General features: G+C 44.5%; 1 protein-coding gene across 1 annotated transcript in view; it reads left to right on the top strand.

Annotated features, from left to right (window-relative positions):
- The window catches only part of dpr1 (defective proboscis extension response 1), a 238,263-nt gene that overhangs the window by 88,932 nt on the left and 122,872 nt on the right, over positions 1-26,459 (top strand). The gene's annotated exons all lie outside the window — the stretch shown is intronic.

Raw genomic sequence — 26,459 nt, 5'->3', positions numbered from 1 at the left:
TCGTAAGGTGTAAGGTATTATTGTAACAAACAGTAAACTTGCGTTGTTGTTGTTATAACAAGCAAAAGGTGTGATGTAAAGTTTGTAGGTATTTGCCGTGAACCGATTTTTACATTTAATGGCTAACACGGAAACGAAAATCATTAATTATAATTAATCGATACGTAGGATCGATCGTTACTATTCCCTAAATAACTGATGGCGTGGTTTATTTAATGTTCGGGATCGAGCATAAAGATTTTAGACAGTGTATTCGTAAATTCGTGACAATAAAAGTGCAAGTTGTAGGACAGGGAGTCAGTCGATCGTGCCCCGGGGGATTCGTCATTTCCGCTTGGACGCCTGCAGGCATAAGTGCATTTATGAGTTTGAATTTTAAAATTTTCTTGAACGTCATCGACATATCTCAGAATCAAACATCTCTACTGATCTGTAACGACGATCTTCATATTATGCAGTTGGCACACAGAGAAAAATTGTTTATATATGTAAAATTTATATGGACTTACAAGACTTTGATTAAAGCATGAAACGCTAATCCCTTTACAGTGAAAAAATGGTCATAGTCACTTCTTTATGTTTAAAATACTTAATCTTATTCCATTCTTGTTATCAAAAATGAAAATATTTAAACTCGTCGAGACAAAGCGTTTACAACGAGGCTTACAACATACGTGATCCCGCGTAGCTGTAAAAATTTAAGTATTGGTCGTAGTAATAAATGGGATTTTAATATTTTTATTTTGAAAGATGACGATGAAGATTTCTCAATCATTCCCAAAACTAGTATATTTTCATAGAGGACCCCAGAAAGATATACAATTTCAACTTCGAAATCGATTTCAAAAATTGATTGACATTCTTTTTCAAATTAGTCGATTGTCTAATAGATTGTACAAATATTCATTGGTTATCATTAACCGGTATAGTAAGCATTTGAAATCAATCTAACTGCTTTTTACTTCAAATGTTCAAATGCGTGTCGAAAAATTTGTAGATTTCAAAATGTTCTTTAAAACAGCGTAATTGAATGATTTTTTTTTTTATTCATTATGTATACAAATTTATGGTTTTATTTTTAAAATCATTTTTAAAATTGTAGTAGAGAACGGTACTTACGGTAGTACTGTTAGTACCATAAAAAAGTATTTTCTCTGACTTAACCAAAATGCAACCAAAACTAATGTTAAACCCCGCAAAAAAATGAAAGGAGAAAAAATAAATGTTTACAGACAACAAAAAAGATAATAGGTGCTGCAGTACGACGTTTGAAATTTTGTACATATATTTTTGAAATACAAGTAATTAATACGAGGTAAAAAAGATTTTATCGTTTGTTGGTGTTTGAGCTTTTTTTCTGGGTAAGCAAAAAAAGCATCTAAAAATATAACTAGGGTTAACTATGACTTTTTTCATGGTTTTTCAGTGACAAGTAATTACGTATTTGCAATTCAGATATCATTTGACACTGATTTTCAAGCAAAAGTTATACATTAAACTAGTGAGGTAAAAAATACTTTTGTGCAAATGTTAAGGAATAGCTTTATTAAAAAAACCTTATGTTCCAAAAGATTTAAGTAACTCACAGGCAATGTTTTTTTATTTAACCAACAAAAATGACTATATAATTATTTACTTGGTCGTGGATAAATTCTCACACAGAGACTATGTTGCGTAGAACTTGCCAGCCCTCTTAGACGTTAAAAAAGAATGGTCCCAGAAAAGCAATCAGGAGCATCAATATTTTTTATTTATAACATTTAACGTTTTACGCACGCAAAATCGAATGCAGACACCACAAGAGTGCATTTTTATGTTGCACAATATTGGAAAATGGTGATAGCTCAAGCTTCGCAAGTCAAACTCCGTAAACTAGATCTTCATTCGATAACACACCTCGTGGACCGATATTTGCTGTAGGGGAAACTCATTCGAATAAAATAAATCACCAAGACACGAGTAATCCATGTTCAAACGGGGAAATCAACAAAAACAATACCATTTTTTCGTGGAAGCTGGTACAACTTGCGGTTGGTCGCAAGCTCACCTATTCACCTAATATCAGCCGATTCGGTACTTTTAGGCTCTCGGTTACAGCACCATCAAACATCAAACGACATTTATATCGAAAACGAACACGGGAAAAGGGGGGGAGAAAAAAAGAAAAAGTAAGATAGAAAGAAAAAAAAGCCGGCCAGAGCTTAGTCATTTTACTTTTTGTGTGTATGTGTGTGTGTCGAGCGCAGGTGTCTCTTTAACGAGAACAGCTCGAAACAATGAAGCGCTAAAGGAGGGGGGAGGGAAGGTGGCTGGTGCAGATTGCACACTTTTTGCCTCAAAGAGAAAAGAAAGTCCGGGGCGCTTGAGCCTCGCAGGTGCGGGTAAATGCTCGGGTAAAAAAGCCGTCATCGGGCTCCAGCGAAGCAAGTTGGTGCAGTGGAGGGAGGTGGTACAGAAAAAAAAAAAAGAAAAAAAAAAAAAAAAAAGAAAAAAAAAGAAAAAAAAAGTAGAAGCGGGGGTGGGACATGTATGTACGTATACACATGCACTAGCTCTCGTAACTCGAACCCAAGTCCGTTCTTTCTCCTCTCCTGGTCTTCTCGGCTTTTTTGGTACGAATGTGTGTATATACATACAGACGCACGCGCCGTGTGCGAGATCGGGGGTGTATATACATATGCGGGAAAGCTCCACCGGTAATTGAGTCGACGCGGTTTTACGACCAAGCGCACGAGCTTTCACCGGAGCAGTGGTGCACGTAGCTGCTGTGCCATGGGTAAACAATCTTCAGTCGTTCTATCTTAGCTTCCTCTCCCACAGCAGGTATTTCTCCATTAAATTTATACGCGTACGCACGCGAATGTTCCGTCTACGTTTAGCTACATGCTGTACGTTTGAATGCATTGTTGTTGTTGTTTCGGTTGTCGTTATTGTTGTACGGTCGATTTAATTAAAATTTGGACAAATTGAATTACTTGTTGGCAACAACCCGAGGCTATTAAGGTATACGTATGAATGGCTTTATGGTGGTCGCTCGAGTAATTATCCCTCCTGAAGTGTGTCCGTTAACGAAAAGCTTGCCTTTTGTTTTGACGCAATTTTACATTTAATACTCGAACAAGCTGCTCTTCCCATCCACCTGAATTTTTAACTATCGGAATTGCCTGGCATATGCACACCTTGTTATTCGCAGTCATTTACCATTTAACAAGGCATTATCTCACGACTCTAAAAACATTTTAAAATTATTTTTAATAAAAACAAATGTATACAATCTTACAATAGTGTTAAAATAAGTCTAATCAATTACGTTATATTTATTTATTGCCAAATTACACGATTATTACTATTACCAATTTTATTAATTATTTTGTTAATTCTAATTATATGTATATTGCGAACTATTACTTTTGTCAACTTCACTGTATTCTTAATCCATTGTTATTAATTATGTTGATTAATTGTTGTGTATCCTATTATTCTATTAAATATCTGTAAATTATTTGAGAACCATACGTGGTTATACCACAAGGTTTGAATAAAGAATTAATCTAATCTGATCTAATCTAATTACAAGACTGCCACGAAAACTCGGGATCTGCCCTTAACTAACGTATAGAACTTTTTTCATGTAGCGGACGAGCTGCAAAACTCTTGTGATCTGACTTTTTATGTTTGTTTTGATGTACTGATGCTCCATCTTTTGTGGATACTTATATATTATATAAAACGATTGTATACAAGACTTTGAGGCTTTGTACTATTGCGTGAAATCCTCTTGACGCTATTCTTTAAATCACGTTATAATTTGGCCTTTGTATTATCTGCGTATGGACGACACCATCTCCGTGTGTCTCTTTCACGATTATTGTTTGTCTTGAATCACTGACGGCAGATTCATGACCCGAAAACCGTGACCTCTCCTCCTTTTGGACTTTCCGTAGTCGGTGATAGCGAATACACGCGCGCGCACACACACGCACCCAAAAGAACGAGCAGATGACGATGACACATTTTCAAAGCCCTGCCTAGCTGGGCCGTTTGTCAAAGCTTTTCATTTCAGTTATGAAAACTCCACTTTGTTTCGTGCCAAGAAGAAAGACGTTTCAATTAGGAACGCTCGCGAAAGAGGGGCGCTCTGTACTTTATTCGGCTCGGAAAAGCAAGGACCATAACATGGAGGTGCTTCGTTATTTATAATATATACCCACGTGTATTTGTATATGCGTGTATACATACATACACATCCACGGATAACGAACGCGACTGACGCGACTAGGCGAAAGCTTTGTAATCGGTAAAAGTATGAATATCTTCTCAAGAATGAAACGAAATATATTTGTTGCTATTTTCTTTTTTTTTAACTCCACTTTGAGAAAAAAAAGTTTCACTTCGAATTTTATTACACCTTGAAAAGTAAACGACTCGCCAGCATTTAACGGATTCTACAACCGACTGACTTGATACATAAGCAATATGCAGCGCAATGATTAGCCCTTTTGTCGTTATTCACTAGTCCAAGCCTCGATTAGACCTCGTGCCAACGATTGGCATCGCACGAGCTATCCCCCTGGAGAACCAACGGGTTCCATGTAACGATGGGCAAACCGACCCTCGTTTGTTATTTCGCGCCATAAGCTCGCAATCGCCAATAAATTTCCGCTGTCCATATTTTTCAATTGTCCCAGCAACCTCCCACAAAAGACTCGTTACAGTTTCGGATCCACCGACAACGGGGTCAGTCAGCTACTGCACTTGTGCGTACGGTTCAGCCGCCCCCATGTGGTGGTAATAGTGGTAAAAGAGCGCGCCTGGGCCCACAGTTGGCTTGTTAATGAGAATAAGCGCGCACAAAGCACGAAACTGCGAAACACAGGCAAAACAGGTCAGCAAAACACGGTAAACGCCAACCCTTACGTAAAAAGCAGGGAGGCGTGTGCGCGTTATCGGTACGGAGCACGAAACGCACGAAATCCCTTCTCTTTCGACGCGCATTCGCGCGATCAATGGGACTTTGGGATAGATGAGCTCGCGAAACGGGGGAAGCCGAAACGATCAATGGGGAAAGCTGAATCGGAAGAACCGCGTCCCTGATATGCACCACCGGAACTCCATGTCAGTGGGGCCTGTGTGTGTACAATATGTTATGTATACACTACCTCGCGAATGCTATACAAAAGGGACGGGATGGTAAAAGAATAAGTGTAGCTCGAAAGGAAGAGAGGAACAGCTTTCTGCGTATTTAGTGGGCGAGAGCTGTGAATTTGCGTTTCTACAAAGCCCAGCCTGTGTACACACACATGGGGCTTGGCTCAATAGTTGGGTACAAGTAACTGTTTCCTTTGCTTTTTTTTCGTATCATCTCATTGCGAGCTATGTACGACGCAATCTATCCGTCATTGATAAGCCGAGCGCGCCGCTGTTCAGGGATATGGGATTGCGCGCTCCAGTACCCTGCAGTGTACATGTTATGAACGCATACGTGGTCATCACATTATGCGGGAGTGATTGGTAGCTAGGCCTCTGGAAAATCGTCATTGTTGGGAAGTGTGGCTGAAAACGACGTCCACGTGCAGCACGTGATTAAATTAATTTTGCACGTACTACTTATCTATTCGTACTCGCGAACAAAACGAGCAAACTAAGAGAGAAAAACGATTGCTCTGGAATCTCCTCTGTATCTGTATACGCTTGCGCTGCCCATTTGACGCTCGAACGGATGTGCATGTATACGCGTGACCATAGCCGAGGGGTGTAAGGAAAATAAAATAACCGATGGACACAAGGGGAGGGTGAGGGATGGGTTTCTTTGTCGCTGCTGGTGTATACCATGCAACCACAGCAACACGAGTGCAGGAGCATTAAGGCTTTGGGAGGGGGCTCGAGTGTATGCTCGGAGCTGGGGCATTGAATGCATAAATTGCTTCCTCAAAAGCTGCCCTCGCAGAGATAGCCGGTTCTGCCGAGCAGACGCTCGACTCGCGCGTATACATCAATTCAGCTCTGCCTTGGGACGACGCGAGGAGGACAGATGTATGGAGAGGGAGAGATTGCGTTTGCATCTCTCGGTGAGGCGAGAAGAGGAGCTGGACCAAGTTTGCGGGGTTTTCCACGAAACTTTGCTTTTGGACGCCACATTGTACGGGTGTATGACACAGCGAAGCGGATATGTTTTATCGGCTCGCAACGGGGAGAGGGACAAATGGTCTCGGGTTGACAGAATTGCGTTCGGCTGCGTTGGCTCGCCTGCAATTTTATATCCGTGTACGTATGCACTTGTATCCCGATGGATAATCGGTCGCGCGTCGAAGATGCATTTCCCGAAATGGCCGATTTATCGGAGAATCGGTTGAATTAACGATTTCTCTTTTGTTTTGTTTTTTTTTAACTATTCGAGGGCAGAGGGCTGAGAGACCCGTAAATTTCCGCAACAAACGGCTCGAATTGATGGTACAGTCGTTTCGATGAGCGTATTACTTTGGGGAAGTGCAAGTATGAAACCTTGCGCAGTGACGCATTTGCCGATTAAAACTCACAATAAACTCGAAACGAGACGTTTTCAATGAAAAAGGGGTGATTTTTATGGTCCGTGCCAAAAAAAACAAAAAAAAAAAAATAAATATATGGCACTCGCCTGAATTAAACGGCGTATTACGCAAGCCCGGCTAATTACACGCGGACTAATTATAACGGAAACGAGGTGGCGGAGGTTGGGGATAAAAAAAAGTCAAACAGCCGTCTAGTGGGGTGCGGTTGGCCCACTTGAAATAATTATCAAGCTCGAGCAGAAGGAGCCTCGTTAATCACGTTAATCGGTGAACGTAGCGGCTTTGCCACTTTGATTGAACGAGGCGTGGGGGTGAACAAAAAAAAAAAAAAAAAAAAAAAAAGAGTCTCGAGAGTTTTTGCGTCACCCCGTACAAGCGGACTGGGGTAAAAAAAGGTCAGGGATTCAAGTATGCGAGTCGTGAGATGGGGGAGAAAAATATCGCTACCCGGTGTGGCGAGTAAGAAGAAATAAAAAATCAAGCGCCACGAAGCGCGATTTTTCTACGCGCGTACACTCCGTAGTGTTATACTCCACTCGCAGACATCTTTGCCTTTACGTGTACGTGCGCGTACAACAGCCAGTCGAGCTAGGGAGAAAAAAAAAAACGTAGAAAAGATGAAGGTGCAGAGACCGAAATAGCAAAACTAGAAGGGTGGGAGGGAGCCGAGGGGGCTGTAAATATGCCGAGGGGTCGGTCGCCCCTTGGCTAGCGGTGGTACATTTCGGTCGTGATCTGCCACGTGGAAAATTGGAATACAAGCTCCCGCGGCTCCCAGAAGAGTTGGGCGACCTGATGCACCAACCCACAAACGCATACGCTGTTGGAAAAATTATTGCGAGTAATTCTCCCCCGATGGTACTACGAGAAAAGCGCACACCTGCCAATGATTTCTCTCTTTTTTCCCCTCCCCCCTGCCCTTCTCCAACGAGGGGCTGACGGAAATTCGCGCGGCTGGAAAACTTTGCCGGGCGGGCATTATACACGTGGGATCATTCCGAATTCTACAAGCAGTTTACGCTCGAGTACGCTCGTACGTGTGTGGAGGAGCCGGGGAAACGAAGGAGAGAAGGACGGGGTGCGGCCGAGTCAAGAGTTTTTCCTTGTATTCCTCTTTTTCCACCTCCATCGTTCTTTCTACCCCCGTTCCTCGCTCTTCGTTCGCGCAGCACGACTTACTGCTCTTTACCTACATGGCTCTCTCAAAAAGCCTGAGTTCCTTCACTCTTGCTTCGCTTACTTTCCTTCCTCGCTCCTTCTTTCCTTCTTTCTTTTTTTATTTATTTTTTTTTTTTATTTTGTTTTGTTGATTCATGGACGAAAATTAAGCCAGCGCAGGATTAATCGCTTTCACTGAATTTAACCGCAAATTTAAGGACATGGAGGACGGAAAATGTTTGAAAAACGTTTGGAAGGATTATTCACTGTAATCCGACAAAACTCTGAGAAAACTACATCAACGTGTAAATAAAAATGTACAGCGTATGTAAAGACCAACCAGTGTAATTTTTAATGCTGATGAATCGAGTGATAAAATCGTCGAGTCACTTGGTATTCACAAACACAACACGCGAACGAGTGGGAATAACAGTAAACATTCGGTTAATCGCCAGTGAAATACAAATCTGTGCAAACCAGACCCGTCCAGCACGTGTACCTACAGCTTTCAGGAGTGAAAAAAAAAAGAACAAACAGAGGGGGGTGGAGGAAAGAACAAACCCAAATTCCCGGCCGAAATGAGATACAAGCATACTTGGCAATGGCCGAGCCGTAAAACAAGGTTTTTCGCACCACCATTGACCCCCCACCCCCTCTCTCCGCCCCTGATGTCGTGTCGCGTCGTTGTTGCAACAACGGCTGACAAACATGCCGCAGCGCGCCCTCGGAATTACGCCTGCAAGCGCGTGAGTTTTACTAATTAAGTGCTTTGCATAACATTCGGCACCGCCGATCGCATTTTCCATCAACATACACCCCCTCCTCCCACTCCTGGCGACAATAGGCCGTGCTGTACCGACATTTTACGCGGAAATTTATCCGCGTGTGCGCACATAGGTATGTACACGGTGGTGCTATGGACGCAACGCGAGCGCAGAGCTTTCGTTTACGAAAATTAAATAAAAATAACCTCGTGAGCTTTCAATCACTTATCGACAGATGACTTTTAATGACGGATACGTCGAAAGTTGTGCGATGGCTTCAATGCAAATTGAAAAAAAAAAAAAAAAAAAAAAAATTCGTAAATCCCAAATTACTTTGATCGTCCAAAAGGTAGCCAATTGAAAAAGCGTCATGTTTTTCCTGGGACACACCGTGGACGAGCTAATTCCACGAGCACGGTAAAACCGTATGGTGGCTGAAAAGCAATTTGAACGCACCCTCTAGACCGATAAGCGAGGGGGAGGAAGGGCATTAGGCCGCGTTGCGGAGATCGCTCCGCTGAAATAGCAAAATTTCAGTTAATCAGCTCCAGTTATATATATACCGTCTGATACCCTGAATTTTCATCAACCCTTTCGTCATATTACACCCCCCATTTCCCCGGTGACGTGTAATACGAACCGAACTCATAAACGGCACGTGCATGTACGCGCAAACCACGATCGAATCCCCAAGGTAGGCATGTTCCATTTATCTCCACCCCCCCCCTCGCTACACATATATGCGTGTGCATGCACGGAAGGTAATAAGGTAAACGCGAAATAAAGCTGGGAATGCGCAATGCGCACTCTCTCCCCCTTCCCTTTGCCTGCGCTTCATTATCGAGGCCATGCTATGTTCGATCTTCTCCTCCTCTCTCTTGCTATTTGCATGCGGTCCTTCTTTCCGATGGGGTCTTATTCGCGTTAGCTGGTGTGCATTCCATTTCCTGCCACATCGGCAATGCCGATGGAATACCTCGACGCTCATCAGAGGATAACTGGCGGATGATATCGTACAATGGGGGTGGCAAGAAGTGTTTTTGACCGTGTTTTTCGTTGTTGCTGTTTTTTTCCCCCTTTTTGTCGTTTATTTAGTTGTACTTACAACATGCCGAGGCTCGATTTAATTTCACGCAACACTTTAATTTAACGGCGTTAATGCTATTTACGGGCAATGGCCATTAACGAGGAAACCGTGGAACGATCGGCGAGGGGGAAGGATGGAAATTCTCTTGGCTGATTTTACCGGGACAAGTTGGTATGTATTCGGGAGTACATCGTTCACTCGAACTAACTCTCAAAAGTCGGGGGGTGAAAGGCGTGTATATACCCGTATACCATAGCAGCGGGAGTACGTACGTGCCCTGGCAATTTATGTTTTCAGGCGCACGGGGCGGGAGGGGGAGGTGGAGGAGAGCTAATTGAATGGAACCGCCTAATAAGTATTAAACTTCTACTGGCGAGTTCGCTCGCTCGCTCCACGTGATTCCTCCACTCGGACGTCCTCACCCTTCTCCACCCCGTTTTGCTTGTATACCACTTGTGACCCCTTCACGTGCACGTACACACACGCACGAGAGTACGTACGGTCGAGTATCGCCTTACTGACCTGCATGTATCATCGTCTCATTGTCTCGCCTCGTGGTGTGTATGGATACACGTATACAGGGTGTCCATAGAAGGGTGAGCATCCGCTATGGACAGACTGAGGGATAGGGTGGGCGATCGAGATGACAATCACGCACCAAACGTAAAATCAAACAGTAACGCGCAAACATGCAGTTATACCTCGTGTGTATATTTCTGTGTGCGTGTGTGTGTGTGAGAGTCAGGTCGTATATACGTGTGTTATGGGCAGTGCTTAAATGGCCGAGGCGCTGGCAATTCGATTCTCGCGCGAAAGCAAACGCGGCCTATAGCCGTGTATACACGCGACATCGCGCCAATAGCCACGGACCCGACCGGCTGTATCGAGAGACTCGGCTCTGTTTTGTTTTACAATTCAATGTTATGTACACGCGGTGTACACGCGCGGGATATATATATATATATACAGTCCCTCCCCCTTATACATCCCCTTTCGCCAAGTTGTGTGCATGCGCTGTACTGCAGGCACGCGCGTACACACACATAAATTTTGTTCATATGTATCACGTGTGCGCAAGCTTTGCTGTACAGCGAACGGCGCTTGCGGTGGTATCGTGCGTACGACTACAGGTATGCGTGTGTGTGTGTGCACGTGATACGATGCAGGTATGCGGAAAGCGTACTATGACTACAGTTCTACAGCGTTTCAGTTTGGGAGAAGGAGTTTTGTTGTAGTGCCGGCAAGCACCTGATCTAATTTATGATCGGGATAGAAAGGACTGGCTGGGGGGTGCACGCACGATGTAGGTAATACCAATTAATTCCCGCGGTGGTCAGTACATAGCTATACGGATACCGGGAACGATGCTTGACCATCGATTCCGTTGTCTTGCGAGTTAAGGGAGCTTTTCGCTTTTTTTTTTTTTTTTTTTTTTTTTTTTTTTTTTTTTTTTTTTTTTTTTTTTTTTTTTTTTTGTCCTCCTCGTGTTGCGTACTGCGTTACAATCGCATCAGCAGTGACCTACATTCGCCTTTAAAATGCACGAGTGGGATGGAAAAAAAATTTTTCAATTCCAAAGGATCGTCGATTGCGAGGGAATGTAAATTTTTCAGTAGTATCAATCGAGTTTGGTCAGACGCGCGATTGAATCGTTTTGCCGAGCAGCATTAATTTTTTTTTTTTTTTTTTTTTTTTTTTGCTTTTTCCAACTCTCGACATTCATAAACATTTGAAAAGCCGAATCGCAATTACTGCAATTGTGCAGCCCAATGGGGGATTTCGATTTTTATTATTTTTTTTTTGTGGTTTTTTCATGTTCAAAGAGAGGAAAAAAAAATCCTTGACTGCATCCTGTATGAAAACAAAACGTCGTGTGGCACGTACAATTTCGTTGCGGACAAAAAGCTGACAACGCCGCGCGGCATGAGAGAACTGACCTGCATTCGTTCATCAGAGAGAAGTAGGCATACACGAGCACACAAAGTTAAATTAAATGCTCCGGACGCGGCATTGAGGCCATAAAAAAGGAAGGGAGGGTAGGTGAAAGTGGGGTCGGGGGTAGAAAAAAAAAAAGATAAACCACGGGAAAAGAATTCGCACGGGTGAGCGGAATCGAATGCCGCGGCCGGATTGCATTGTGGCCCGCGGGAAGAGGAAGGCGGAGGGTGGAAAACTTAAGGGACGGGCGGGCGAGCGGCTGAATTATTTTTATTGCGAATTTACGAGCAGACTCGGGTGGCGCCCCCCCCCCTCTTCCCGGGGCCAAAGTACATTTGCTCGCGGCCACGGATGAGCAGAGAACGTGCACGCGCGAGTTGGCACGCCGAGGGATGAATATTGAAATTCTCATTATTCGCGCTCGCTCGGATAGCGAGGGGCTAAGGTGGCGGTTGCTCGCGTCATGTCCGCCTGCTTCTGGATATAATTTAAAGTTTCCCCACGCGTCCTGCTAGGCGGTTTAATCATGAATGCATTTGCCGGACATTGGACACTCGCAGTGTTATACTGCACCCCCTCAAGCCTCTCCCTTAGCTTTGAGCTTTTGCTTTGGCGCGAGCGTCATTTAGCATTTTCGCGCTGCTCTGCTATGCTAAGCGGAGCCAGCCTTGTTCCTGTTGCTGGTAAAATTGATACTCACCTGTGTTTCGTAATTTCGAGCGAGTTCCCACCAACTAGACACGAGTACGAGCATAAGACTCCGAGGGGGTGTGGGTGGGGAAGGTATCCTGTGTAGTATCCAATTCGCAAGCAGCTTAATGACGCGTCTCCTATTATGCAAATGGATAGCGCTGGCGCATCAAAGACGGAACGAATATCTCCGCGAGCTGTAGCGGGAGAAAGAGACGGAGCTGCACTCGGCTCGTCGAGAGATGGAATTTTGTGCCCGGCTGTAGAGAGCGCGGGCTGTTTACTTTGGGGAATTCGCCTTTCTCGGAAACGGCATTCCGTGACGAATTATTTCGTTAATGTTTTTCGCCGCGTTGAAAAACACACCCCTCCCCCGCACGTTTGAATGAAACGAGCACTCGCCAACCGCGCTGATAAAACAATTGAGATGGCCCTAGATGTTCCGTAAGACAGATAACGTGATTTATTTGACAGTTATCCAACGCTGGTGTACGTGAACCCAAGTTTTCAATTGGAGTCTCCACCGTGTAACTGGTGCGCGTAGCGACCCCCCCGGCCGAAATAACCATCCCCCCAAAGAGCCCGGCAATTGAAATCACGCATTTGGAACGAGAACAAGATCGTTACGAGCGCGAAACTATGCACGCGCTTCCAGCAAAGTTTCACCAGCTGCACAGGGTTGTAATACGAGCCAACTTTTCGCGGCACGCGCCCCCGTCGTTTCGTAAGTACCTCATACCCACGCGGTAATACAGTTTCCGCTCATTGCAACGTTGCACCCTTTACGGACAAAGTATACAGCACAAGACGCGGTGCAGCACCACAATCTCTCTCGTCCTTGTAAGTGACATTGTATTTTATACACGGTGCACAGGGTACATAATACACGCGTGTAATACCACCTCTAAATTCCCCCGTTGCTCGCGGACGCCAACGTAACACAAAACACGTACATTCTGCGTGTCACGTATATACGCGTGCATTATATATATATAAGTGTACGTATGTGTATATGTACATATAAAAGGCACACGCGGTGCGAATCTCAAATTCACGGCTGTACCTATACATATATACCACTGTGTCGTTGTTGTCGCTCGATGGATCTCTCGCTCAATTTCGCATTTACCCGTGAGACGGATTTACGAGGGGTAGCTGCTTTGCTTACGTTATACGTGTACGTTTACGAGAACATTTTTGAACAACGTACCAATTGCATCATTGACCATTACCCTGACTTTCGTACTGAACCATACTTTGATAGCACCACCTTTGGATGTTTCAGTAGCTACGCCTTTGGATCGTCGAAAACATAATGTTGCAATTAAAAAGTAAAAAGTCCCTGGAAGTAGTGCGCATCCCCCACCCCCTGTGCTTTGCGTGTTTGTTAAATAGGTTGTGCATCGCGGTGGTAACTCCAACTCGACACTCTCTCGCGCCTGCACGCCAGGCTGATACATCGCTCGGTTGCAATTCCTCGGCGTACGCTCGTGAAAACAGTGAGTTTCCTCTCTCTCTCTCTCTCTCTCAAAAATTTGTTATATTGTATATTTATGCTTGTTTTATATTATAATGTTTGTAAATCCTTTTGTATTTTTTTACATTGCCATACGGTTTATTAAACCTTGGCGTTAATAAATTTGTTTTCATCATCATCATCATCACCTCTCTTTTCATGTGCTCCATTCACACGGGATAGGATTACCAAGAGTATTGTCTTTTCTTTTCCTTTTTTTCTTGTCTTTCTTTCTTGACGAGGCAGCACAGAACAGTGACGATGCTCTATATCTCTTTACCGCCAACTTGATGAAAAATGTTATACTAGCGAGGGGGTGTTTATAAGTTTCACTTCGTCCAAGTAACCAGATATGTTGGGGGATAATACTTAGATACTACAAAAAAAAAAAAAAAAAAAAAAAAAAAAAAAAAAAAAAAAAAAAAAAAAAAAAAAAAAAAAAAAAAAAAACGCACCCTGAACACAGTATAACACTTTGGAAAGTACAGTCGAAGCAACACATGGCTCTCTACGTATATTTGGAGTAAACATAACATGAAACTCAAATAGTAAATATAAAAACTCGGCCAGCGCGAAAAGGAGCAGAATGCTCGGAGAAGATGACGCACCCGGAGCCAAGGCACAGTCGTGTACATTGACAACAACCTAAAAGAAAGGGCACGCGCGCTCTCCCTTGGGGAACACGGGCGGATGGGAGAGCATCATCATGAAAACTCACCGTTGAGCGCAATATAATACACATATGGTCGTGGGCAGGGGTAAGGGTAGGGGGCAAAAGCCAGCGGAGGGAAATAAGTATCAGGAGCGTGCATGATTCCCGAGCGAGGGCTCCGCGTCCCCCGATGGAGTGGCGAGAGGGACGCGCGAGCGAAAGAGATGGAAATGACATGGTGATAAGAGATCGAGCGCAAATGCAAACGTACCCATACGTGAATGGAGGGAGGGAGCTTTCGCGGAAATTACTGTTTGGGCTTTTGATTTCAATCGGTTTCGCCGTTAGTCCTTTGGCCGCTTGGTTCGGACGTGACGGAGGACGGGCCCGTTCCATTATGACCCCGACCCTCCCAAAAGTTGTTTAACCCGCACTAAGCCAGGGGTTGAACGACACCGTGGCCGAGTTTTCGTTTCCATCTCGGGTCTTTGCGCTTGTTTAACAGAATAACAGTACAACAACCATATCGCTCGATCGCATTGGCGTTGCAAGCGGGGATAATGTTTACCGTGGACGAGCGCGCGAAACACAGCAATTAGTCGGGATGTATTTATGCGCTGTGCGCAATCCAAACTTCCAAACACGAACAAACAGGTATATATATATATACATAATGGCGTTTGGTCCACAATACATTGGCAAACACGTTGTTGTAGGGTGGGAACTTTCGACGCGAAATCGTGTTTGCTTCCTTGGGGTTGATGCAATCTCTGAAAAATCTCACCATCGAAGTCTTTCACAAGGGCTATTCGCGATGAATACGTTTCTCGAAGAAAGAGTGGAGAGAGAGAGAGAGAGAGAGAGAGAGAGAAACAGTCACTGGAATAGAAAGAGGAGATCATCCACGGTATGGACGAGTACCTTCACCTACTACCTAAAAAAAAATAAAAATACAAGACATCGATCATTCCACTGGTACACTGGATGAAACAAAACAAAAAAAAAAACAGTTTGAGACAGATTGATCCCTCTTTGCTTGCCCCGGAGGCCAGTGGAGTTCACTTTTAAGGGTAAAAAAGAGTCGAAGGAAGAAAAAAAAATGGAGGGGTGGAAGAAGAGGGAAACACGGCCATTCTTAATTGTGAAGCACGACTCCGAGCGTAACACGTTTCGGCGATAAAGCTTGGTGGGGTGGGGTAGCTCGCGGGTAGTCGAAGTTTGGCTCCCGTCTTGCTCTCCCGTGCTTTTGAAGTTTGGTGCGAGGCGCCGCTGAGCCAATTATGAGTACGAGTCACGCGGCACGATGGAGTCCTTCTGGGGGGAAAAAAAGTCGGGGCGTCGTCATTGTTCCAAAGCTACAGGACGAGAGGAAGGGGTTATATTCGCCACCAAGCTTTACATACAGTGATACTCGTAATGGTAATAAAGACACCTCTCCGAGAGAAAGAGGATAAAAAAATATATAGAGATACAGAGCCGGCCCCTCCTTTTCCTTGGGGATAATACAGCCTGCTGCTGATGCCACAGGTGACTGGATGTGCGTCTGGAGCAGGAGGACAGGAGGAAGGACCAGAGGATAGCGGGTATATAGAAAGGGAAAAAGAGGGAGTGGATAGGAGAAACGCTGCGGCTGGTGCGCGAGTGGTATGGCTTCGGGATACGTCGATAACGATAAGCATCGGCAGGAACGCGCGCGAAATTGGATTGTCTTCTTTTATATACGTTTACGTCCCCCTCTGGCCTCCCCAATTGGTGTATACACCTATATACGTATATATCCTTAGCCACTGTATACACGCAGCAGGGTACTCGCGCGTTCTTCCCGTGCGCCATATAACGCGATCTTCTCCTCGACTGCGCCCTTACCTCTCGTTCCTGGATTAATTCGAGCGTAATTAGCACGTATCCTCATTTCCTTTTGCCTCTAGTCCCAAAAGAATCAACAAACACTGGAGGATCCAGCTCCGTATATAATATATCCTATTTCACTTGCCTCTTTGTTCTACATCATCCGGCTCCTTGTTATATCCAACAGATGCCTCGAGCTTCTTTATTCGTGCGAAACAAAATTATCATCTGTAACATATATACATAGTGGCATGGGAAAAAAAGCTTATTAGATGTGTCTATGATGACACGTACCTACGCACATGTTGCATGTTTCGCTCGTATTCATGTATCTGAAATTTGCGCCGAGATCCCGACCAACTGTGTACCAACTCCCCGGTGTAGTTGGCCTCTCTCCCAGTGGTCGAGATTTCGGAGGTTGTTAAAAATTTATCCCAACCCAGCCCAACGCTGGTCGAGTGGGAAAGAGGTTGAACGGAGCTTACGGTGCGTTAGAATTATCCGAGTGAGAATATTTCTCAGGTGTGAGCTTTCCTGGGGCTGTGGTGAGAGCTTGGGCGCGAAGATACGCGAAAACGGTCCACTTTGGCTCCGATATTAGCTTAGCACAAAATTGTTTTACCCAAGAGGTATACGCAACGGCTCGAGTGAAATCTCATCGAAAGAGCAAGGGTTTTATTTTTAAGCTCTCAATGAAATTATTTTGGGACACCAAAGAGCATAAAAAAAAATAAAAAAATAAAAAACCAAGCAAGATATAGGTAACACTCGTATAGAAAAGATGCTCCTCGGGGAATCAAGCTTAGACTTGATGACTAATTGAGGTCACGGGGGAGCCGGGGCACTCCATCAAAGACTAATGGCCGTGTACACTTACTATACGGCATCCTCGCAGTTTATAATTAGATTCACGAGGACTGATAAATTGATTTCCCGCATCATCCCGGCCACAACGGGGTATAGGTAGCACCGTAACACGCCGCTTTCGATTATAATTACGGGATTCATGATTCAAAAGGTGCATCAAACGGAATTCATCATCAAAGCGATGTAATGGTTAGATTGCTGTTGATTTATTTTTTTTTAATTGTGCACCACGAGGTTCATGATTCATTGAAAAAAAAAAAAACGTAGAGTACCAATAGCCCATATAACAATTGTACAGTGCTGTTTACCGGTGCTGCGCAACTAAGCGTATATTAGTTAATAACAGATGGCAACGCGACTCGGGCTCCACCAGAGTATTCAGCAACATCCCAACAATTGTCGGAGCACCAAGTGCCCTAATTACTTACCGCGCATTTCCAGCATTAGTGTATACTTACTAATTCTCCCGACATTCCTACCATCCCCCCCCGCCGGTTGGAGCTTTCGCTCTCTGGTTCTCGAGCCCGAAAGCGGCCACATTTGCGTAACCAAAATCGCATTGGAAAGGTAGTTATTTCATTAAAAGCCCTCTTTGCACGTAAGCACGTTTAATTGGTTGAAAACTGAATTTTTTCATCTTGGATTGAAACGATAGTGCACGTGATTATGGTGGTAGTGTAGTTGGTAGAAATGATTTAAAAGTACAAACTACGAGTATCATTTAGGATAAGTACCGGCTACGGGTATCATCATCCTCGTTAACAGCTGATTTCATTAGACAACGAAAAGTTTTGATGATCGGGAAGTTTTTCAAGTTTCATCGTTAGGTATATAAAGTGTAGGTGTACGAGGGAAGCAGCCATGAAAACAACCACAAATGAGCCAACACTGCCGCGTAGTGTACACCAAATCCTTGGGTATAACAACACGAAGCTTCGTTACCTGGGCAAACTTGCCTCGATAAACTTTCCCCACGACGGGGCATCTGTACATCAACTTTGCCTGATTTAAAATCTAAATCCCCATATGGATATGCCAGAACTCGGTTTCACCGGTCGACCAACACGAAAGAAATGTATAGAGATTTTGGGACGAAAAAAATAAAATAAACAGAAGAAAATCCGACCTAGTTTCGTGCTTCATTAAACATCGACCTTCCGAGGGCTCTCGGTAGCCAGTCGATAATCGTGGAGGTGGACACAGTAAGCCCGGGTGCGCACATTCGTGCCGAAGCCGGTGATATACGCATTCGAGGACTAAGCACAAGATGGATAGTACCTATGCTACTTACAACGGTGTACCAGCAAGGTGGGGGCTTCCGACGGGTCCGAGGTGGTGGAAAATATCATAAATTCAGCGGCGCGTCGACGAACCAATTCCGTCTCCGCCCCACCACCACCATCTAGATTTTTCTATACTTGTGAGAGATTTCTCCATCTCCTGGGCTTTTGCACCCGTGTATGGACTGCACAGAAAGAGGAAAGGAGGTACAGGACGGTGCGCGGATGCGCGTGCGAGGGGACATTTGTGTGTATACGTACCTAAGGATCGGGCAGCGCGCCAAGCCAATCAGTTTTCGACGAAGGCGAACAATGAGCCTCGATTTATTCCTGCCTGATCTCACCCCCCCCCCCCCGACCGTGTATATCTCCCGTACACGTGTGGGGATGATATCTACTCGCGTGCGATTTCTCTCTCTCTCTCTCTTTTTCTCAAGCAAAGGTGCAGCAGCTCGGTAGGTGTTTTTCTCGTTATTTGCCGGGGGGGGAGGAATGGATTTCTCCCCGCTGGAAGACGTCGATTGATGTGGCTCACGTGCTCTCCGCGATACACCTCTCGTACGTGTAATTGAAAGTGGCGGATGGGTTTGATTGAATTGTTTACTCCCCGAGCTTTTTGCAAAATTAAAGCCCTTCCTCCTTATTTCGTACCGGTTTTCCTCGTTTCGGACGTCGCGTCAGACGTTGATTCGTTCCCTTGCCTCGATATGAATTTTTTACGCCAACCCAAGTTCCGAGGATTTTATCCTTCGGCCAGAGGAATCGATACAAAAGCGGCAGAGATGAGGATTCATTTTTCTTCCCTCGACCTTTCAGACTCACCTCTCAAAGGACGAAACGTTGTCGCCAAGTTTAAAAACATTTTCCGTCCAAGCGAATGCGTAGTAGGAGAGGAGCAAAGTCGCGAGAGCCGAGATTCCGTCGAGGACGAGGAAACGAGATATTATGTACCCCTGGCTCCGACAGCCATCCCGGGTACTTGGCGCGGAAAATGAGCCGCCGCTCGTTTGCTCTTTTGACGAAAATACTTGGGACGGCCCTGTTTCGCTTTGCCGTGAAATTTCAAAATTGCCCTCGAAATTACTTTCGCCGGGAAAAATAGGCTTTTCGGATCATGCATCCCTGGGTATTCACTTGCCAATACGTGCGCACTGAGAAAAAAAAAATGTCCCAGGATCAAGAAAACGCTTACTACAACAGTACCAAGTACGAATGTCTTGTATTTTAAGAAATTTTCTGCTTCCTAATTACTAGTCCCATCCCTATTTGCTTTGGTTGCTCGGTTCAGCTGTAGGTCGTCATCCTCCCCATTTGAATCGATAACCTGACCGAGCTCACGTGTACCCGTGAATCCGTGGCCACTCGTGCAAACGGCACGTGTGTGTCGCGCCCCGGGCAGCTCCTTGTCGAGAAGTGCACGGACGGGCACGTGACGCTAACGAGACCGAGGCGTCGAAGAAGTTTCACGGAGGCAAGTCTTCGCTTGATTCGCCTTAATTATGGCCAAGATTAGAGAGAGTTTCAAGGTGCCGACAGTCGCGCCGACCCATACACGTGTATAAACGTGCATACCACAGCCGGTTGATTCCTAGCCTCGCAGGGAACGGGGAGCAAATCCACCCCCCTGCCCCTCCTTGCGCAATTGCTCCAAGTCAAAGGTGTGTGTACATGTAAAGGCTGTTTAGAAACTTTAGTTTAATTACGTCGCTGTGCGTCCTATATACTTCTACTTTTCCCCCACCCCCTGCACTTTCCTCTAATGGGCTTGTTTGGATTCCTTATACCTACTGGCAAACGCGAGCGCATTAATTCCACCCCTCCCCCACCACCCTTGGCTATACCTTTCTGTTTAAACGTTACGATGCTCGTCTACGCGAGGACAAAGAGAGAGAGAGAGAGAAATATAAGTTTTGCCAAGGGAAGTCCCAGGAATGCAACCCCCGATGCTTCCGCAACGAGAGAAACGTTTGCTCTTAGCGAGGGTAGTAAGGAAGAAGAGAACGCCAAAGAGGACGTTCGTACTGTCTATGTATCGAGCCGAAAGACGTATATATACATATATGTACGTGTAGGTAGGTGCACCGGGTGGGCTTCGCCGATTGCGATTGGTAAAGTTCATAATTGAATCGGGCGTTATTAGATATCAGTGGGGTTATATATGTATATTATCGATCGTACGAGCTTTGTGTGCGTGTACCTTTACCCATGTTGTTGCGTGGAAAAGTTTTGGGCTTGGATTTCTCGTTGGTGCAACCCCAGTCCAACTAAGAGAAAAAGAATTCAAGTATCTATATGTGTATCTTTTTGATTCGCGTCTCGGATGTTTTCGGGGGTGGGTACATTGTCTCGCGGGGTTCACTTGGACGACGAGAAGCAGTCGTATAAGTGTTCTGTGCTTTCATTTGAACAGGTACACGTATAGGATGGGTACCGGCGAGGAAGAGGAGAAAAGTTGGCAATCGGAAAAATCTTTGCCTTACGCGCTTTTTTCTTCACAAAGTGCGACACCAAAATGAATACAGCAGAACAGTAGATAACTCGAGGAAGCGATAAAAGTTCCAGGAGTGAGCGAGTAAAAAAGAGAAAGAGGTTGACTCGAGGCTTTTTTTTGCGCTCCTACAAGTAAAAGTCCAAAAAAGAGAAACGTTTCGAAGGAAAAAAAAAAGTTTTCGAAATTTCCAGCCATGGCTTTCTAGACTGCGGATCGACGATTTCGCGTCGACGTAATACCGAAAGATCATTCGCTCCACTTGGCAGGGAGCAGCATTGCGCGCCTCTGCAGGGTTTCGACGGTGAATAAAAAAAAAGCAATTTAATTGAGGCAAAAACACGGGCTCTGCATCGAGAATTACTCGGAGGAGCCCTGCTGACGCGCAAGAGGCATCGGATGATTTCAAAGTAGCAATTTAATTACCGAGTACGTTCTCGGTTACGAGACCCTCGACGAAGGGATCGATCGCTCACCGATGGGTGGCCCCTTTTTTTTCTCTCACCCTCGCTTTTTGCACGTGTTACATCCACCGACGCGAATTTCCATCAAAAGCGCTGAATATCAGAATCCAATGAGATGCTCGTGGTAACAAACGAGCCCGCGACAAAGGACCGAATTTCAATTGTCCGAAAATGCTCGTTACGCCTTCGTTATTACGCGAAAATTCACTAGCTCTTGAAATTTCATTATTTCTCTTTTTTTTAATCAAAAGTTGGGCTTCCTCATAAAAAGCTCTGCCCGAAATTTTGTACAAATTTATTCGTAAAAATCACAATAAAAGTACAAGAGCGCGCCGAAATATACAGCGAAAATAGGTACGGAGTCCTTCTAGCATCACCTGACAATGACGGCGAGGTTTTGCTGGTGCTCGAAAATCTCTTCGGGCGCTGCAGTCAAATCACCAGGTCGTAGCTGCTCGGCTGCAGAAGAGGCACCGTTGAGGAGTAGCTGGACGTTTACGGCGCTTCGCCACCACCGATACCAGGGCAGTACTTGGTTCTGTGGCCAAAAGTGGATGAAAAGGAAACGGATAATTAATTACTACGCTCTAAAGGAGGTGGGGTCGATGTCGTTTGTAAGAAAAATTACATTTTCGAATTAAAAAAAATTTAGAGATCTTCCGTTAACAATTCAGTATATCATTTTGGAATTTTGCCCTATCATAAATGAGTTATTGAAGACGAATTGTACTCGGAAAAAATAATTCTATTTATATCAATTTGTCAATTAATACATTCTAATTTGTGTTCGACATCGGGTTTTCACTTTTCTCTAATCCAAGGAGGTGACATTATTTTTGTTATTATTATTTTTTTATTTTTTATGCGCAGGTCCTGTAAAGTATGGAGGAGGATATGAATAGGGAATTTGCTCGGTCGCGCGTCGATCGTTCAATATAAGTTCAAAACCACCGAATGCTTGGAGAGCTTTTTGATTTTTGTGGTCTCACGTCATGCAGAGCTTGAAGAAAACTTTTTTTTTATTCAAGTTTTATTTTATGTCATGTTTCACTTGTCGCTTCAATAGCAAAAAAAAGCGCCGAAGTCGGGGCTTATTTGTCGAGTGCTTTTATGAACGTGAAAGCGAATACTCGAGAGCTTTTTGAAGCGAAAATTTTATTTCAAAGAGGAAAATACTTTCCGAGAAGTATTTTTTTGCCCGAAAAATTTTGCGTAAATATATTTCATCACCTGATGCAACTACGACATTCATCCAAACAATTAAATATTTACATTAGTGTGCAATTAATCCTTATACAATCCTACGAAAATGTGTAAGACCGTTGATATGTATATATGACTTGTATTTGACAGATGAAATAAACAATCAGTTAGTTAATTAAAAATAAAAATTTCCGAGTATACAATTATGGTATTGCGTTCTCATGCTGTTAATTGACAAGTATAATCAAGGAAGAAAAAAAACGGATATTTCCACTTGCAGGTGAAATTCACACCTGCCCAACTTTTTGCATTACTCACAAATAAATAAATCCTTAAAGTGTAAACACCGAAGAAGAAAAAATTCAACTCCCGCGAAGAGCTTAAATAAATTAAAAACTTTGGTATTAAGATCTGAAAGCCTGCCTCGGCGCGTCGGAGCTCCGTAACGCAGAGAAGGGTCGGGATATTCGAATGAGGGACAATAAAACAAACTATTTCCCGAGAACTGGCTTTCACTTCCTGACTCATCTTCACCCCCTGCAGCTTTCCTCCTCACATCTGGATAAACTTCCTTGCTCTGTATTCCTCTCTTTCTCTCCCCAAAAGCTCGGCACGTTTGGAATGGAAATGCTCACTTTTGCGAAAATTTACGTACCTCGAGGAAATTATAAATTCCACCCTCTCTTTGGGCAAGGCGAAACAAGGTAAATTTTATTTTTCGATCCCTCGAGTAGTACCGAAAATACATCGATTTACCTGTCTTGGGTACATACAATCTGCTCCCCTTTCAAGAACATGCAGTGCATCTCGTCGAATCACTGGCCAATGAACCAAAAATAACAGCGTAAACTCAATCGGCCTCTACATCGAGAGACAGAGACCGGGACAATCCATCAGATATACAAACGAACGAAATAGCTGATCGGCAAGTCCTCTCTGTCCAACACATGGGGGACACAACGAGTTTGCAATCTCGTAAAGGTACTCCCATCAGGGGCCGGACGAAGCACGTACACAGACACACGAGTACGAGGGAAAAAAGGGGGAGTCTCTCGCACTCTGCCGATTAGTGCCTCGTCGCCTGTATCGTCCTCCCGAGGGACCGAGGAAAGGTATATACGCAGCACTCCTCGCTCCAGGTTTTCGCGCACAAATGAAAACTCGGCCCCGTCCTTCTTTCGCGGATAGAGACACGCTAACCCTTGGAAAAAAAAAACAAAAAGTTTTTTTTCTCACCTCCGAGGGGACACGTCGTCGAGATTCCGCATTTCAAGCGGAACAAATGCGAGCTGACGTTTTTCGAGCCCCTCCTCCTCCTCCTATCTGGCAGTCGTTACTCCTCTGGCTCTATACACGTATACCGCTGTTACACCCTGCGGAGGCTCGGATCTCGTGGAAGGGTAGTGCGCTTACGTGTACCCGCGCGCGCACATACACACAAGGAGATAATGGGATATCTCGGTGGACGACGGGCAGCCACGGATATATATATATACACACACGAATCCGAGCTAGAGCTGGTGAAATAGAGAGAAAAGCGAGACGGAGTACATAGCTTGGGAGTGCAAGGAAAAAAAGGGAGGGAGGAAAGGGGGTGGTCCTCTCGGAGGAGGAAAAACAGCTCGAAGAAGAAGAGTCGGGCATATCGGGCTCGTTTCCTGGTGAATCTTGGAACACGGGGCGGAGGGGGGGGGGGCGGCCGGCGCTTAATAGAGTCGCGACAAGTTTCGCGCGGGGGGGAAGAGTCGGGCTTGTTCTTCCGCGCGATCGACGTCATAAAAGTTCGGCCGGCCCCGTGTAACTGTCACCGAGACGACTCCCTGCAGCCCTGGCTTTCTCTGCTCTTCGCTCCTTCCTTTGGCTCCTTAAATCTGCGTTTTCTCGTCCCTCTGAGCTATATAACGTGGTGACGATTTTTTTTTTCTCTTTCCTCTTTTAATCGCGACTGTGGAAAATAACAAAAAGGATCCGAGGCCGCGCCCTTCGACATTGTTTTTTGAAACAATTGAAACTTGATTTGAGCTCGAAAGTGAGTCATATCGAAGATTCGATATCGAAAGTTTGTTTTCTGGAATCGTCTATTTTTGTCATCCCGGTCGGATACAGCTGAGTTTCAGCTTTCGTTCCGCGCGCTGTTCTGCTTCAATTCACTCCCTGTTCCCCCTCCGACACGAAATAACTTTTTTAACGATTCGAAACTCGATATCACTGGGGGCTTGTTAGAACTGTGACGCTTCAATTTCGTCTGAAACGTGTACAAATGAAATTGCTGTTCCTTATCAAATACGCGTCTCGATAAATTAACCAAACCGACGATGGTTTACTATTAAAATTACAGGTTTCACTAAATGGAACAATGATTTGACCGAACGGTCGATACAGGAAGGCAAAACTTAAAAAAAGAGCTAGTTTTGTATGTATATCTAGAGTGAGTGAAACTGTTGAAAATTAAATCATAGCGTTGTGTAAATGTACTGAAGTATTTTTTTTTTTAATTTCAGTCTTTCGAAAAACAATCTGTGATCCCAAAGGGAACCAACTTTGCACCAACACGTAAAGCAACTAGCACTGTATAAAATACTTTTTCCTGTATAGTTGGTTTTATTTGTGCCGACTTTGTCACTTTACTCTCCATCGAATAACCGTAGATGCATACACACTCGGCTTGGACCAACTTGCGGGAAAAAAAAAGAGAAGAGCAAGAGGAGTCGAAAAGAGAGAATCAAAGAAGAACAACAAACCCACTCGAGTACACAGTACGACTTTTTGAACAAAGTGACATCAGGGGAGAGAGAGAGAGAGAGAGAGCTACTCGCTGATAATTACTTCCGACAATCTCGACGCACGGGACCGAGTCTCTGGCAATCCTCTTTCGCGCCATTTAACGCGTGTCGAACAAAAAGGATCGGGCCGTGGTGGTGGTGGTGGTGGTAATGGTGGTATACGTGCGCTTGCCGAGGAAACTTTCTGGCGAAGAAAGCGGGGGGTCGCACGTGAAACATTATAAAACACTCGACTAAGACGATTAAGAGAGTCGAGTTATTGGCTTTGTCGAGCTTCTCCTACGGAAGAAATTGCATTACCACGAGGCTAGGAAATTTCGCCCTCTGTGGCTTTTATTGCTCTCGAGTCTTTTTAAGGACTTTTTCCAGATACGTGATATTGATCTGGAGTTAGCTTTTTATCCGGCGCATCGAGAGTACTTTTTTGAACTTTGTATCTGTTATCGTCTTATTTGATTGTTTATTTGTACTCTGATTTTTTTTTTTTTTTTTTTTTTCCATCTAAGATTCAAAAGATTCAATCGAATGAATGATGGATTTCCGTGTTAATCGTTCACTGATTATTGCTTTCAAATATTCCCACTAATTGACAAAAAAATTTCGCATGTAATTGTCACTGAAAAACGAATTTTCCCCAAAGTGATTCAAATTTAATGCATCGAGAGTACAAAATAAAAATCTCTTCCCGAAAATACATATTCCAGTAGAAGAGATTTAATTATTTTCCCAACCGCCAACAAATACGTTTATCCCTTTGGCACAAATCGATCCCCCGTCCAAGCTTGATGCGAATGGTAAAAGATTGATCCTCCGTCGACTATTATTTCATCGTCCAGCCATCGGAGCGCAATTTCGAGGCTCCATCCGAGAGAATTGATAACTCGATAAACTGGCATACGCATACAGAACCGAGGCCATTTGGGCCGATACGAAGCTAATCGCGCGGGCACACGCACCCGCTGTAAAGATAGTCCGTCACCGCGAGACCGCGTTCGTGATTGGCGCCCATCCGTCGCACCCCACGAACGAACGATAAAGCAACCAAGGCGAAAGTTATAAACGAGGATAGCTCCAACGGGTGGGAGGAGCGAGTTTATACAGTGACGAGAGACATCATCGGTGGTAGGAGAAAAAAAAAGGGGGTCATCTCGTTGAAGTCAAAAACAGTGGGAC

This window comes from Copidosoma floridanum, unplaced genomic scaffold (assembly GCF_036245765.1).
Source record: "Copidosoma floridanum isolate Cflo_tuat_1 unplaced genomic scaffold, Cflo_Japanese_pri ptg000019l, whole genome shotgun sequence".
Taxonomy (NCBI): domain Eukaryota; kingdom Metazoa; phylum Arthropoda; class Insecta; order Hymenoptera; family Encyrtidae; genus Copidosoma; species Copidosoma floridanum.
This window is presented reverse-complemented; position numbering and strand designations above follow the sequence as displayed.